This window comes from Ovis canadensis, chromosome 7 (genome assembly GCF_042477335.2).
Source record: "Ovis canadensis isolate MfBH-ARS-UI-01 breed Bighorn chromosome 7, ARS-UI_OviCan_v2, whole genome shotgun sequence".
NCBI classification, from domain to species: Eukaryota; Metazoa; Chordata; class Mammalia; order Artiodactyla; family Bovidae; genus Ovis; species Ovis canadensis.
In genome coordinates, this window is record NC_091251.1 from 106,223,855 (window position 1) to 106,241,202 (window position 17,348).

Here is a 17,348-nt window from a genome sequence, read left to right on the forward strand (position 1 = left end):
TCAGGAAAATCCCCTGGAGAAAGACATGCCAACCCACTCCAGTACTCTTGCCTGGAAAACCCTACAGACAGAGGAGCCTGGTGGGCTACAGTCCACGGGGTTCCAACGGGTCCCCACGGCTGAGCACACATGCACACAGAGTCATATAAGATAGAGAAACATTTCAGTTTGACTATCTGAAAAGATTAATTAGTTATTCTAGTGCAATCAAATGGACTCTTCTTTATACGCAGAGGTTAAGTGGCGTATAGAAGATACAGAATTTGGTGTTTGGAATGTTTTTATAAGATATATTTTTATCATTATTGTTGCTGTACAGAACAAAGCAAACCTTTAGAGTTAAGTGTGCCTCTATCTTATTAAATATTTCCAGATCTTTTGTTTATGGTGAACACTGTTGATGGTCTACTCAACAAACTTTCTACTTTCCCATTATTAAACTTTTCCTAATTGTATTCAAGCATATAAACTCACCCCCCGCCCCTCCGCCACATATATATTTAGACAATGTGGGTTAGTTGATCCAGACCTCTATAGGAGCCAGAATAGCTTGAAGTTCCCTTACTTCCATAAGGCTTTGTTAAAATGATTTTTTCTTTTTTTGTCCATCAAAAAAGAAACATTTTCATCCCCTGAATGACCAAGTATGTAGCAGAGAAGCCAGAAAGTGCTGCTTCAGTTTAAAAGTCACATAGAAGATCAAAGGTCACAAGGTTAAGCCAAAAGTTAAGCTTGAGCCATCTCTGAACTTCCAATATATCTATCACTATATTATATTGTACTCTTAAGTTTGTATCTGGTTCTCTGTTGCCTATGGCAGGAACCATCCTAATTCTAATGCAGAACTTTAAAACAATCCAATTAGAAGACTAAGCACAGATTATGGTTTTGTTCATATGTTATTCTGTGGCAATCTCTCATTAAACATTTATGTGCAGATTTTTTTAACAGTACAGATTGACCTTTTAGTATTCTAAAATCTTTCTATAATATGACATAATTTCTTGTTAGCCTAAGACAAACTCAATTAACTCTGAGCATTTCTGTTATTTCAGATAAACCCAACGGCATGTCCTTAGAGGAAGCTAATTGGCTTCCCAGTACAATGCATATTATACTAATTATAATATATCTTCTGAACATGACAGAATACATGTGCCTTAAATTAACTTCAATTGAATTTAGGGAGACTGGGGTGATACCTCCATATTTATATTCTTTTTTAAAATAGGCTTACTTCTCCTCAACTCTAGCTATTTATCCAGTCAAATGAAAATGCTTTTCTCTAAAGTAATCAAAGTGTCAAGAAGAAACTACGGTATTCTGTAGAGTGTAAGAGGGTCATAGAATAAAATTTTATTTAAGCATATTTCAAGCCATGAGAAAAATAAATTACTAGTTGGCTTTATTTTTGAAAAATACCTTTTCCAACATTTATTGAAACATTTGAAGGACTTTTATGGACTTCTAGCTTCATAGTAAATAAGCTGCACATTTTGCTTGCATACACTGAACATCACTTAAAGTGAAAGCAGGACGAAGTATATATATGATGTCATTTGAAAACACAGGGCCAGATTCTCCTATTTGTAGTTGCTTGAGGGTTGCCTTTGTGCTACAAGAAAGATTTCATTTACTTACCCTGTGTGTTCTCTCCCACACCCACAAATGTCCCATACCAGCTCTCTGCTTTAAAGAAGCAAAATTATATTTGATGGTGTCATAAGAAGACCAACTGTCTTTTGCTGTTATGAATTTTGTCATCAAGAACTCTCCTATGTAGGCCAATAAGATGGACTCCAACTGGAGACAGAAGGAATCGAAATCAAGCTATTCTTTCCAGATGTGTCAACTTGAGGAAAGACAGCATGACTTGCCAAAACCACAGAGCTACTTATTGTAACATTAATTCTGAGGCCCCAAATATCAGACTAGTTCAATCTATCGCTGTTACCCTAAACATCCAAACATATGAGAGAGCATAAGCACTGATCTTAAAATCATGACTGTCTTTAGTTCAGTTCAGTTTAGTTCAGTCGCTCAGTTGTGTCCGACTCTTTGTGACCCCATGAATCACAGCAGGCCAGGCTCCCCTGTAGTGTATATAATCTTGGCTCAGTGGGTAAAAAACTGGCCTGCGATGCAGGAGACACAGGAGACATGGTTTAATCCTTCTGTTGGGAGGAGGAAATGGCAATCCATTCCAGTATTCTTGCCTGAAAAATCCCACAGAGGAACCTGGTGGGCTCTAGTCCTTGGAGTCCCAAAGAGTCAGACACAACTGGGAGACAAAGTACTCATAATATAATCTGAATTATAATAGACATAGATGCTATTTCCATAATCTCCTTCAATCTTTATCAATTAGTGTGTGCTCAGTGTCTAAGTTATGTCCAACTCTTTGCGACACCATGGACTGTATCCCACCAGGCTCCTTCTATGGGATTCTCCAGGTAAGAATACTAGAATGTTGCAATTTCCTTCTTCAGTGGGTCTTTGGGTCTCAAGGATCAAACCTACATCTCCTGCATTGGCAAGCAGATTCTTTACCACTGAGCCACCAGGGAAACCCCTTATCAATTAGTACTTGGTATTAATATTATGGCAACTTTAGAAATAATGAAACTGGCTTAGAAATTAACATCAAATGTAACATATAAGAAATATGTACAAGAACTTACATTTGGATTCTGAAATTACTAAACTCAGGACTAAACTTAAACTTGTTCAGTAGATAACTTTCTCCATAAGCTTGGAAGAACAAATGATGATCTCCAATTTAACACATACATTCCCAGGTGACGCAAGAGGTAAAGAACTTGCATGCCAGTGCAGGAGATGTGCAAGACAATGGATTGCTTCCCTAGTCTGGGAAGATTCCCCTGGAAGAAGCATGGCAATCCTCTCTAGTTTTCTTGCCTGGATATTCGTATGGACAGAAGAGCACGGTGGACTCCATTCCTTGGGATCACACAGAGTCGGACATGACTGAAGCAACTTAGTATGCAAGCGCACGCACACACACATATACACATAACCATTTTCCCTGGTTAAATATCCATATTCTCAACCATTGTTTTTTTGTTTTACTCAGATAGTCTCTATTTTATTACTTCTTAGTTTTTTTTTTTCTTTCTCCTTTCCTTTCATACATTCACTGGTGCAGACATTGCAGTTTTGGGGAGTATTAATCAAGCTACATATGTCTCAGTTTCTGAACATGACATCTTTGGAGATCTCAGGTCAAAAGTAAATGGTTAAGGAGAGGATGACTGAAGTGGGAAACCAAAGTTGGGCACCCTCCCCCTTTTTTGTGCAAAAAATTTGAAACTTGGACACTGAGACTGAGTTTCTCATTAATTTCTGTTAAGAGGTTGAACTAGGAAGTAATGGAAAGTCACATGATTTCATTCCAAAGTGGAGAATGCTCTTGTTCAGAGAGAGAGAGAAATGAAGGATAGTTGCAATGCGAGAAGCAGAGTATAGAAGCTCTACATTTAGAGAGATACACAGAATAGCAATTTGTGGTCAGATGATGACTTTCTGGGGGGCACTTCAATCTATCATGCAGTATATATAGCAACCATCATGCTTTCTTTATGTGCACAAAGTCCAAATAACATTGAAAAACAGATATAAAAAACAAAATCATATGACTAAAATCAAAGAAAAGATTCCTGAGAAAAATGTATTTTTTTAATTCTCAAAAATAGTAACATTGCCTTTAGGAATATTATTTAAAAAATATACCCACTTGAATGTAGAGTTCCAAAGAATAGCAAGGAGAGATAAGAAAGACTTCCTCAGTGATCAATGCAAAGAAATAGAGGAAAACAACAGAATGGGAAAGACTAGAGATCTTTTCAGGAAAATTAGAGATACCAAGGGAACATTTCATGCAATGATGGGCTCAATAAAGGAGAGAAATGGTATGGACCTAAGAGAAGCAGAAGTTATTAAGAAGAGGTGGCAGGAATACATAGAACTGTACAAAAAAGATCTTCACCACCCATATAATGATGATGGTGTGATCACTCACCTACAACCAGACATCCTGGAATGCAAAGTCAAGTGGGCCTTAGGAAGTATCACAACAAACAAAGCTAGTGGAGGTGATGGAATTCAGTTGAGCTATTTCAAATCCTAAAAGATGATACCGTGAATGTGCTTCACTCAGTATGCCAACAAATTTGGAAAACTCAGCAGTGGCCACAGGACTGGAAAAGGTCAGTTTTCATTCCAATCCCAAAGAAAGGCAATGCCAAAGAATGCTCAAACTACCGCACAATTGCACTCATCTCACATGCTAGTAAAGTAATGCTCAAAATTCTCCAAGCCAGTCTTCAACAGTATGTGAACTGTGAACTTCCTGATGTTCAAGCTGGATTTAGAAAAGGCAGAGGGACCGGAGATCAAATTGACAATATTTCTTGGATCATATAAAAAGCAGGAGAATTCCAGAAAAATATCTGTTTCTGCTTTCTTGACTATGCCAAAGCCTTTGACTGTGTGGATCACAACAAAATGCGGGACATTCTTAAAGAGATGGGAATACCATATCACCTTACCTGCTTACTGAGAAATCTGTATGCAGGTCAGGAAGCAACAGTTAGAACTGGATATGGAAAAACAGACTGCTTTCAAATCGGGAAAGGAGTACGTCAAGGCTGTATATTGTCACTCCGCTTATTTAACTTATTTGCAGAGTACATCATGTGAAATGCTGGGTTGGATGAAGCACAAGCTGGAATCAAGATTGCTGGGAGAAATAACAAATACCTCATATACACAGATGACACCACCCTTATGGCAAAGGGTGAACTAAAGCAAAAAATAATTAAAGAGCCTCTTGATGAAAGTAAAAGAGGAGAGTGAAAAAATTGGCTTAAAGCTCAACATTCAGGAAACTAAGATCATGACATCTGGTCCCATCATTTTATGGCAAATAGACAGGGAAACAGTGGCAGACTTTATTTTTTGGGGCTCCAAAATCACTGCAGATGTGACTGCAGACATGAAATTAAAAGATGTTTGCCCCTTGGAAGAAAATTATGACCAACCTAGACAGCATATTAAAAAGCAGAGATGTTACTTTGCCAGCAAAGGCCCATCTAGTCAAAGCCATGGTTTTTGTACAGTAGTCATGTATGGATGCAAGAGCTCGACCATAAAGAAAGCAGAGTGCCAAAGAATTGATGCCTTTGAACTGTGGTGTTGGAGCAGACTCTCGAGAGTCTCTTGGATGACAAGGAGATCCAACCAGTGACTCTTAAAGGAAATTAGTCCTGAATATTCACTGGAAGGACTGATACTGAAGCTGAAGCTCCACTAATTTGGCCACCTGATGTGAAGAACTGACTCATTGGAAAAGATCCTGATGCTGGGAAAGATTGAAGGTGGGAGGAGAAGAGGATGACAGAGGATGAAATGGTTGGATAGCCTGGTTGGAGAGTAAACTTTGGAAGTTGGTGATGGACAAGGACACCTGGTGTGCTGCAGTCCATTGGGTCATAAAGAGTTAGACACAACTGAGTGACTGAGCTGAACTGAACTCATCATTCATGAGTTAGAATGAATGAGTTAGATCTAACTCTGTTAGATCAGAGTTTGGTGTACTTGATTTATTTAATTATCAATTAGGGAATGCTCACTGTGAGGAAGTATTATTAAAAGCATTGACTCCACACAAGTGAAAAAGATATGAAAATCCCAGCTGTATTTTATAGCATATTATATTAAAGTCTATGTTGAAATGAAAAGAGTCAGAGTAACCAAAATGTCTTGAAAAGGAAGAATAAGCCTGGAGCATTCTTGTTGCCCAATTTCATAATTTACTCAAATATCCAATAAATTAGACAAAGTGGTATAGTCATAGGACAGACTTATAGATCAAAGGACTAGAACTGAGAGTCCAGAAAAAAAAAATCATGGCAGTTAAGCTTAATTGATTTTTGGACAAAAATACCATGACATTGCAATGAGATAAGAATAGTCGTGTCAAAAAATGATGCTGGAGGAAGTGAATATCCATATGGAAATAAAGTTGGACCTTTATATCATATCGTTTACAAAAATTAACTCAACTCAATATGGCTATTACACAAAAAAGCCCAAGAAAAAATAAATAAATTGTGCTTCTTCAAAATTAAACTAGTTTGTGCTTCAAAGCACAAAATCAACAAAGTTAAAAATACGATCCAGATAATAGGTGAAAACATAAATCTGACAATGGACTTTTATCAAAAATATAAAGAACTGATACTTACACAACAGAACAAGAAGTAACCCACTTAAAAATTGGACAATATATTTGAATAGCCATTTCTCTAAATAAGATATAGAACTGGTCTATAAGAACAACAACAAAAAACTATGTTCTTTGCTATTAGTCCTGTTGTTGTTGCTTAGTTGACTATTTTTAATTCCCATTGACTGGAGCCCACCAGGCTCCTCTGTCCATAGGGATTCTTCAGGCAAGAATACTGGAGTGAATTGCCTTTCTCTGGGGGAACTTCCCAATCCAGGGATCAAACCCTGGTCTCCTGCATTGCGGGAAGATTCCTTACCATCTGAACCACCAGCAAAGCCTTCTATTAGTCACTAGGGAAATGCAAATCAAAATCAGTTTGCATTCCCTAGAATGGATAAAATAAATGAGAGAGACAATAGCATATATTGTGGAAAATGAGGAGAAATTTGAACCCTTATACATTGGTGGTAGAATTTTAAAATCGTACAGAAACTTTGGAATAATTTGGCAATTCCTTAAAATTTTTATACATAGAGCTTCCATATATCCCAGGAATTTATGTTACCAATACAAATAAAACATGTTCATGCAAAAACACGCACATATGAATGTAAAAGTATTTTTCACAGCAACCTAGATTTGGAAAAGATAAAATGTCTATCAAATATAAATGGACAATCAGAATATAATATGTCCAGATAATATGACAATAGTTGGTTTTCCCTGGTGGCTCAGATGGTAGAGAATCTGCCTCCAATGCAGGTAGACCCAGGTTCGATCCCTGGGTTGGGAAGATCCCCTGGAGAAGGAAATGGCAACTCCCTCCAGTATTCTTGCCTAGAGAACTCCATGCACAGAGGAGACTGGCGGACCACAGTTCATGGGGTCACAAAGAGTCAGACATGACTGAGCAACTAACACTTTCTTCACTTTCATAAATAGACAGAGTATCAAATATCCATATAATAGGATAATATTTGGAAATGAAGAAGGAATGGCTTACTGATACATGCTAAAACACAGATGAAGTTTGAAAATATGATGCTGGGACTTTCCTGGGGATCCAGTGGTTAAGACTCCTGCTGTAAATGCAGGGGGCATGGAGTTCAATCTCTGGTCAGGGAACCAGGATCCCACATGCTGTATGGCACAACCAAACAATTTTTTTAATTTAAAAAATAAAGTTATAAAAGTTAAAACATTATGCTAAATGACAGAAACCAGTCACAGAAGTCCACAGAAGTAAAGTTATGAAATGTGTAATAGGCAGATAGCACATTCTTCTTCTAGGGTCCTGGGGTGGGGGGATAGAGAGCTGCTATTAATGGACATGGGGTTTCATTTTGGGTTATGAAGTATTCTGAAATTAGATAATGATGATTGTTGCAGAACTCCATGGATATACTAAAAGAAACACCTGAATTGCACTTTGTTTTAAAGGGGTGGATTTTATGGTTTATGAATTATATTTCAATAAGGCTATATAAAAAGTAAAAATAATGAAACACCTAGTAAGTTATAGATCTGGACCATGAACCTACATGAGCTGTGTCAGAACTGTGTACCCCAACCAATATTTAACCTTCATATGGAACATGAGTTTCACATATCACATCTGCAAGTATTGATCCTTTCAGTGGCTCTATGGGTAGACAGGTAGCAATGACCTTAATATGGAAATTAAGGTGAAATGGTCTTAAGTAAATGACAGTAAAGAAGACCAAACTCATGAGTGTGTTAGCGACAAAATGAAAACCAAGTCTTTGCTTTTTAAATCTAAAACAGTTTTCTTCATCTCATTACTTCATGTCGCTGTTAAATAGATTAGCTCTGAATATATTTTTGCAGTGGTTTTTGTCCATATGTTCAGTTCAGTTCAGTTCAGTTGCTCAGTCAGGTTCAACTCTTTGCGACCCCATGAATCGCAGCACACAGGTCTCCCTGTCCATCACCAACTACCAGAGTTCACTCAAACTCACGTCCATTGAGTCCGTGATGCCATCCAGCCATCTCATCCTCTGTTGTCTCCTTTTCCTCCTGCCCCCAATCCCTCCCAGCATCAGAGTCTTTTCCAATGAGTCAACTCTTGGCACGAGATGGCCAAAGTACTGGAGTTTCAGCTTTAGCATCATTCCTTCCAAAGAAATCCCAGGGCTGAAATCTTTCAGAATGTTCATACGTTAAGAATCTTAATTTCTTGAAATTTATTTAAATAAATGATGGATTCTCTTTTGCCTTCTGAAATCTGTGCAAATGCTGAATGTTGCAATAAATTTACAGACATCTGAATAGATGTGCTAAGATTTATCACAAATTTATATTTATCACATTTATATGTTAATGATGATGGCAATATAAACTAAGCCAACTCAGTTTCAAATCTTTGGTCTTTGAATGGAAGGTTCCTAACAATTACACTTATTTAAACATGAAGTTAATAAAGAAATCAATATGTAGCATGAACATATAAAATATGTTCCACGCTAATGTATTACACCAATGTAGAAGTGTAGCCATGACCGAATTACATATTTTTCTAAATACTGATTTGCTGGCACCCCAGTATCTTTTGTATAGGGAATTTTTGGTTCATATGGAAACCATTCATTATTTTAGCAAACATCCAAAGCTCAAACAAAATCAATGGACTACACACACAAACCTATATATTATACTTATAATTCAATAAAATAGTTGTGTGCAACTATTTTTTCACATATGCAGCAATCTAATTTTGTCAAGCCCTTCCAAATATTGTTATTGATTTTTCCCCAAGTGGCACTAAATTTGGAGAAACAACATTATAATTTAGGATTTCTCCCCTTCATTGTACTAAATATGTATATTGGATGTTGCAAGACGTTATGACCCCATCAATTTCTGGTAGGTTAGTTGCTGATATGCAAATACCACCTTCATTAGCTTTTAACCCTAAAGAATGGATATTTCAGTGTCAAAAGAGAGCCAGCAATTTGAATGGGCCAAAAGGAATACCATTTCCTGGGTCATATAAGAGCAGCTTGTGAGAAATAGTAATTACTGCTTTACACCACTTGGTGTTTTTTGAGAGATGATTAATTTCTTTTGGTTTTCGCAAGAATGGAAGCTCTCACTGTTACTTGAAACCAGTCTGGAGACTTTTCAGGGATGACTAACCTTATATTTGATTGGAAATTTGCATTGTTCATTAGTGGAAATTTTTACTATCATATTTTTTATCACAATTTTAAAGTTTGACTTCATATCCATGATGAAATTTCATCTAAAGTGCATCAGAACTCAGGCAGGCTGGCAGCTTCAATGGGAAAGGCCAGCTGCCATGCAGACCCCATGTAGCTCCTCTTCCTGGGAAGAAAGACTCCACTTTGACATCGTGAGGGATAATTTCTGATGTCTCCCTGCCTATTAAATACAGCGAAACTTAGAGGCCACCTTTCTGTACATCTATTTTACAGGGGCCAACCTGCTATAAAAAATGGCATTAACCTTTCATTTCAAGTCCTTTCTCTGTCTCAGCCTAGGCTGCTGGATTGCTCACTCAGTATAAAACCATGCAGCGTGTTATTGTGGTGTCATCAGCATGAATAATGGATTCCACGCTCACAGAGATAAACCTCAGAAAGAAGAGTTAACAATTCGGCCATCATTGTTCAGGTGACATCTGAAGCACTTGAAAATGACTAGTCTGAAAATCTATGACAGTACTTTTTAAAATATCACGGATTTTGGATGCTCCGAGATGCCAAACATATCATAGGAATGAATTAATAAAATGACCCTGGTCCTTACTGTTGACTTTTCTGTTTTCCTGATACTGACACTGAAGGGGATGGAGGTGGTTGGTAGTGTGAGGGCCATATGGAGATGGCAGCTCCAGCATTAGCTGCTCTTGGGTGATTGAACCGTAAGCTAGAGGTACAACAGTGAAATTCCAAGGTAAGTTATGTTTCTCAGAAATGTCACATCTGCCTGTCACATGCGCCTCTGCTGTCTCCCTACAATCATTTGTGTCCTCCCAGAATCCTACTATCATCTTTGCATTTGTGAGGAAGAAACATTTGCCTTTTGAAAAGAAATGTTCTAGGGACGCGTCCCCTTTAAATTGAATTAGCTGAACTATTAATATGATTGCTTCATGATTCAGCATTGGTGGTTTCATGACATTCACATGAGAGAAACTTGTAATGTTATATATGCCATAGATATAGAAAAAACACTAGCTCTTACTTAAAATTAATTAAATTTGTTCTCAATTAAGACAATCTTTAAGTGGTCAGAGAAGTTTATCGACTTAATTATGGCCTGACTTTCAGTGGCAATAGAAAGACTCTTTACCTATTATGAATAATTTATTCAACCGAAGTATGAAACAGACTAACTGAAATTTAGCATCCTGTGTTGGATAGCTTCATTTTGCTCCTTCCTAATCAATTTCCTTCATTTTCTAGCATGATCTCTTCCTTAGAAGGCTAACTTGCAGGGGTTACATTAAGTTTCCTTATCCTCTAACATTTGATAGAGAAAAGTAAGAAAGTAAAGACAGAATATTTATCCTATGAGATCCCTTCTTGTGAGGTTACCTCAACCTGGCCATGTTCCTCTACTAAATGGTGACTATTCTTAAAGAGTTGACTACACAATTATCTCCTTTTAGGTTTTGCCAACCAGTCTCTCTCTGATCCTTTAAGACTGAGTGGTAACACACTGTTTACTATAAACTCTGGATTACTGCACTATTCCTTCTGATTTCCCTGTACCTGCACCTTTATAAATTGGCCATGTTGTAAATAAACCCTGTTTTATCCTATTCCCATGGTTCATCTGTTTCCTGTTGGGACATGACTGATTCCACAGCATAATTTATGATCAAATGGAGACTCGTTTTTTTCTGTACAATTTCAACATAGATATTTACTCAAATATCTAGATCTAGTTGCCTGAATATGAAAATCCAAAATATCCACTGAAATGCTTCCCTGTGTATTCTTTTTTTTTCTTTTATTTTTAGTGAATAGTCAAAGTCTGTGGTTACACAAAATGGAAAAATGCAGCCATGGGAAGTCTTTGCAATCATCATCTAGTATTATTCTTATCATGCAGAGATATCCTTTCTAGGCTGAGAACAAGATCAGACAGACATCTTAACTAACTGAACTGAGAGGAAACTTTCTATTCATAGCCCAACAAAACATGGATTCAAGGTCCTGACTTTTTCAGTTATTTTTACCAAGTAATCACCAAATGCATTTTGACCTACTGCAAATAAAATTAAAAATACCTTTTGATACCTTCTTAGTTTACTATTTATTTTTAAACTTTTCTCATTAAACTACTTTTATGAGAAGTTTCATATAATAGAAATAAACATAAGAAGACTGGTTCCAGAAATCGACTCTCTCTTGATTTGGTAACATCTCACTTGTGGTTCATTTTCATCATCATGTGCAGATTTCTTCTTTCATTACTGGCCTTATAACTTGAAGGCAAACCTTTCTTTATCCATCTCTACACAGTCCCTTAGTTTTCTGATCCAATCTTATTGCTTAATTTTTTACACGCAAATGATTTTTAAATGTATCTCTAGCATGAATCTCTCCCTGAACTTATGACTAATATATCAAACTACCTAATATAGAGCTCCATGTGGGCATCTCATAACATCTCACACTTAACACTTCCCAAACAAATCTGCTGATCTTAACTCTGCACGCTCCACTCACAGTCTTCTCTGTCTCCTTCTGGGCTCTCAGTATAAAGTTGGAACTTTGTTGACTGCACTCTTTCTTCCATATTCCATATCAAATCCATCAGTATATCCTGTTAATTTATGCAAAAAAATTGCAGAGGATCCAACTTCTTCCCCCACTTCCACTGTGGTCTCTCTGGCCCAGCCCTCCATCACCTGTTTTTCATGCTGCACGGGGCTTCTAACTGGATTCCTGCTCTCAGATCCCCACCTCTAGATGATGTCTCTCATCTCCATTGCATCCAAGGTGAGTCAAGTTAAAACTGACATCACATGCTGTCCTCTTGTTTATAATCATCCAATGACAGCTCTCTAGATGCATTTCTTAGGACAGGCAAAACCAAGTACCTCAAACTAGGTGGCTTAAAACAACAGACATTTATTCTCACACAGTCATGGCAGCTAAAGCTGGAGACAGGTTGTCAGCAGAGCTGTGTTCTCTTTGAAGACAGTAGGAAAGACTCCGTCACTGCTTCTCTCCTGGCTTCTGGGGGTCATTGGTAACCCTCAGCACTTTTTGGCTTACAACTGCATCGTTTCAGTCTTTACATCCACCACCACTCAGCTTTCTTTCCTCTGTCTACTCTGACATGAGTCCTTCTTATTCCTTTTACGAAGACACTAGTCATTGGGTTTAGGGACCACTCTAATACAGTATGAGCTCATTGTAACTTGATTACTCTGCAAAGACCCTACTTTCAAAAAAGATCACATTCGCAGGTTCCAGGTAGAAATGAATTTGAGGTGAGGGTGTTTTTCAGCCAGTATACTCCTCCATTCCATTTAGAGCAGTGGTACTTAATTGGTGAAATTTTGTTCCCTAGAGCACATGTGGCAACATGTGGAGACTTTCCTGGGGTCCACAGCTGGCATTAGCCTAGAGGTTAGAGGCCGGGACTTCGTTAGACATCACAGTGTGAGGTATTTATGCCAATTTATTTCGGTTCTAAACAAAGGTCAATAAATGAATATAATGGGAAATATGATATACAATCATTGTTTATTACTGAAATTATTAGAGAAATTAACTTTCTAGAAAATAAGATTTTTCTCTTAAGAAAATTACACTTTCACTTGTTATTTGTTAACTAATTGCTAAATAACATTTGCATCTTTCTAATTTAATTTTCTTTGTGTTTTGTTAAAAAGAAGACTGTTGCTGCTAAGTCACCTCAGTCCTGTCCGACTCTGTGTGACCCCATGGATGGCAACCCAGCAAGCTCCTACGGACCCCAAAATGGAGTCTCTTATGTTAAAGCCCATGTCATCAAAAGGAGACTTAATTACAGTTAGCTCTGTAAATTAGTTTCAAATGAAATTTTCAACCAATCAGGAATCACCTGATCAGCGCTAGTTATCTGCCTGATAGACCTCTGCCATCCATTAAAGGAAAGCAAGCTTGCAATAACCAACACTCTTTGCGCCAAGAAAAATTTACTTGTTCCTATCCGCTTCTGTCTATGAACATATTTCATTTTGTACAGTTCCTCAGAGCTCCCTTCTATCTGTTCGACTGGATGCTGCCCTACTGAGCTGAGTTTCATTCAAATAAACATTCAAATTTTTTAACATGTCTTAGTTTATCTTCTAGCAAAATCTCAACTCCAATGGTAATTAAGTTAGACGAGCAAAGTATGAACTATTTTGAAGTAGGTTCATCTAACGGGTGAACATCTCTAATAGCTTCCTTCCAGGGATTATATTCAGATAGTGCACATAATTCCTAAGAGAGAATACTATATGGATTGCAGTATGCAATTTACGTGTTAATTCTTACCCTCTCCGTCTTACTTCATCGTTCCTCCCTGCATATACCACAGCCTTTACAGATATTTTTGAATAAAATATGTGAAGTGACAAAATGGTATTTAACCTATGAGTCAAACTAGGTCCTTATAAAGATTAAAGACATTATATGTCTAATGAAATCATTTTATTATTACTCATTATGATTCATCATATGGTTATGAATTTAGTTTCATTAATTTCCCATCTATTTTAAATGTTTATTTTGTTCTGAAAGCAAATAATTTCTAAATTCATTTCCTTGTATTTCTAGCAGGTCACTGAATATTGCACTGTTTATGAAATTAAAATATCCTGAAATTTTGGCTCAGTCCTTATTTGGGGTATTCAGGTACAGATTTAATCAGAACTTGGAAAAGGGCAATAAAAACATGAAAAAAATAAAACCTGACAGACTTGATTTATGAGGTCAGATTAACATAATTACAGAGTAGATATTGTAGGGATTAAAAAATAATCCTAAAGGGAAACTATCATGAAAAAACATGCAGAACAACTACACCTGTGCAAGACAATGAATTGCATCACAGAGAAAGAGGAACAATGGATATATTTGTTAAAAAAGTTTAACACTGAACCACAAAGAAACCCGGAACATTTAGAATAAAGATCGGAAATTATAAGATAAAAGCCATGGGATATTGTGCAAGGGAAACAGGAGAGGTCAAAATATCTGTTATTTACAATTGAATGAAAATAAGAAACCATTTTGGTTTTGGTTAAAGGTTAAGACTACTTCATAAATTCTACTTTTTAATTATACACAAAAATATATATTGGAAAGCATTCTAAGCAGAAGTACAGTTATTAAATTCTGAAGAGAGAGGATATTTAAATTTCTATTAGCTTTATGTTAGATAAATATCAGAGCACACAGCTGCTGCTTTTAGACAGTGAGAAGAGAGACTAGAAGTCACTTTTTATTTTCTATTCTGTTGGTATTTTGACAAAGTCTAAAATAAGAAAAAAAAAAAAAAACAGAAATGACCTGTTCAGCAGGTGAATAGAAGGTTTCATTGGAATGATTAAAGCAAGGGCTTGTTCCTCTTGGATAAATGATCTAACAGGAATGTACAGCTTTTCTAAAAGTGATTCAAAAGAGGTGTAAATCCCATCTTACTCAATTTCTCTTAAGCTATTCAGTAAAATCTTTCCCTCTTTCTTAATCTCAAGTCCTCTTAACTGGTCTTAATTAGGTTGTCTCAAACAAAGCACAAATAAGAAAAAAAAAAAAATTGACATATGATGTACTTACGGTAAGAAGGACCAAATGAATCCCTTAGCTTGATTCATCCTCTTTCTTCCTGTCTTTGAGGCCCGGAAATCGAGTGCTTTTGCAGTTTGTGTCACCGCAGCTACGACCACGACACGCAATAATTTATGGTGTGAATTTTTGCTTGTCAGGTTTCAGTGGGCTGTGAACTATGGCAGGAACTTGGTTACCCTGAAGACATCTTCTGAGCAATCCTCTGACATTTGAAAAGAAACGGAGACTGAAATAATCTCTGCTTGAGTTTGTCCTGTGAAATTTCCAATTAAACTAGCCTTTGCCTGCTGTATTTTTTCTTTCAAATAGAAAAATATACACTTCTGTGGACCTTTAAAAAAATCAAACTGGAGGAATTATTATTTGAAATGTGAAATTAAATACTTGCTCCAGCTAAATGATCAAGATCAGTGAAATCACGGTAATCTATGAATCTTAAAGCAAATATTTAGTTTGCAGGCTGACCTAGTTTCATCACAAATGAAGCAATGGGTTAAAAGACCTCTCCTGTTCCCTGGGTCTTGTGGGAACAGCATACGTAACTATAAAGTAAAGTTGTTTTATGTCCCTCACATTGCTGAACACTTGTTAGACTTTAGGTGTATATTGTTAATTCTATTTCTCCCCTCGTTTATAGTTACTGCTCTTAATGTTCTTAAATACAGCTTAGAAATAGATTTCCTTTAGAGTAAATCTTTATATTTCTTAGCAGTTATAAATACGCATGGTTTCTATAAATGTCTCTTCTCGAATCTTCAAGTATTAGAGCAGATTAGATGTGCTCACCTTTACACACGAAATGAGGAACAAGTTCACATTTCTAGTAGGATTAGAGAGACAGCATTTGGTAAACCAAGAAAAATATTATTTCAAAATGCTCATCCCTAACTGAAAATTAATCGTGACACTGAAAATCTAGTTACCTTTCATGGAATTTAATGAAGATGTGGACATAGGTAGAATTGCCAAGTATTAGCCTTGATTTTGGCTGAAGGCTAATTTCCTGTTTATAAACTTATGCAAACATTAGATTTCAGTGTATATGAAATTCTTTGAGTTTCAAATCTGGCACAAAAATTTATTCTCTCATTCTCAGGTTTATCTCTCTGCTGGACTATTTTTTAAAGTGATAAAAGGTACAATGATTAGATTACTTCTTAAAGCTTGATAGTGGTCCAGACAGCTCAGTTTGCACAATGGTGACTAATAATAGAAACAGAGAAAATGTTAACTTAGAATGTTTTTTTAGTTCTTGGAACAAAGTTCATAAAACCTTGGGCTAAAATATTTTAATTCCTATTGATTAAGTAAGTTATTTAAGCTTTGTTTGAGTTTCTTAATGCAAATTCATTGTTCAAATAATAATTTATGAAGTGCACATAACTTTATTGAACTTAGTTTATAGGCTTTAACAAAATTAAAATATAGAAGTACAATTAGTTATAATGACTATATACATTGTGTTTCTGGTGTATTGATTTTATAAAGGTTATTATAAAATATATTGGTTGACATATTTAACAGGCATGTTTAGATTACATTTCTTAGGATTAATATCATCATGTCTATCAAGATAAACATTCTTCCTAAAGTTTATATCAGATCTGAAGTTTAGGTAATTAGATATATAATATAATGCATATATAACATAGCATTATATGCATCTATAGGCTTCCGGATGGCTCACTGGGTAAAGAATCTGCCCGCAGCGTAAGAGACACAGAAGACTCAGGTTCAATTCCTGGGTTGGGAAGATCCCCTGGAGGAAGAAAGAGCACCCTGCTTCAGTATTCTTGAAAAAGCCCAGGGAGAAAAGACTGGCTTGCTACAATCCATGCAGGCTCAAAGAGTTGGCTATTACTGAGCAGAAGGAGAAGATATGAAGAAGAGGTGGCAAGAATACACAGAAGAACTGTACAAAAAAGATCTTTATGACCCAGTTAATCATGATGGTGTGATCACTTACCTAGAGACAGACATCCTGGAATGTGAAGTCAAGTGGGCCTTAGGAAGCATCACTATGAACAAAGCTAGTGAAGGTGAGGGAATTCCAGTTGAGCTATTTCAAATCCTGAAAGACGATGCTGTGAAAGTGCTGCACTCAATATGCCAGCAAATTTGGAAAACTCAGCAGTAGCTACAGGATTGAAAAAGGTCGGTTTTCATTCTAATCGCAAAGAAAGGCAATCCCAAAGAATGTTCAAACTACTGTACAATTGCACTCATCTCACATGCTAGCAAAGTAATGTTCAAAATTCTCCAAGCCAGGCTTCAACAGT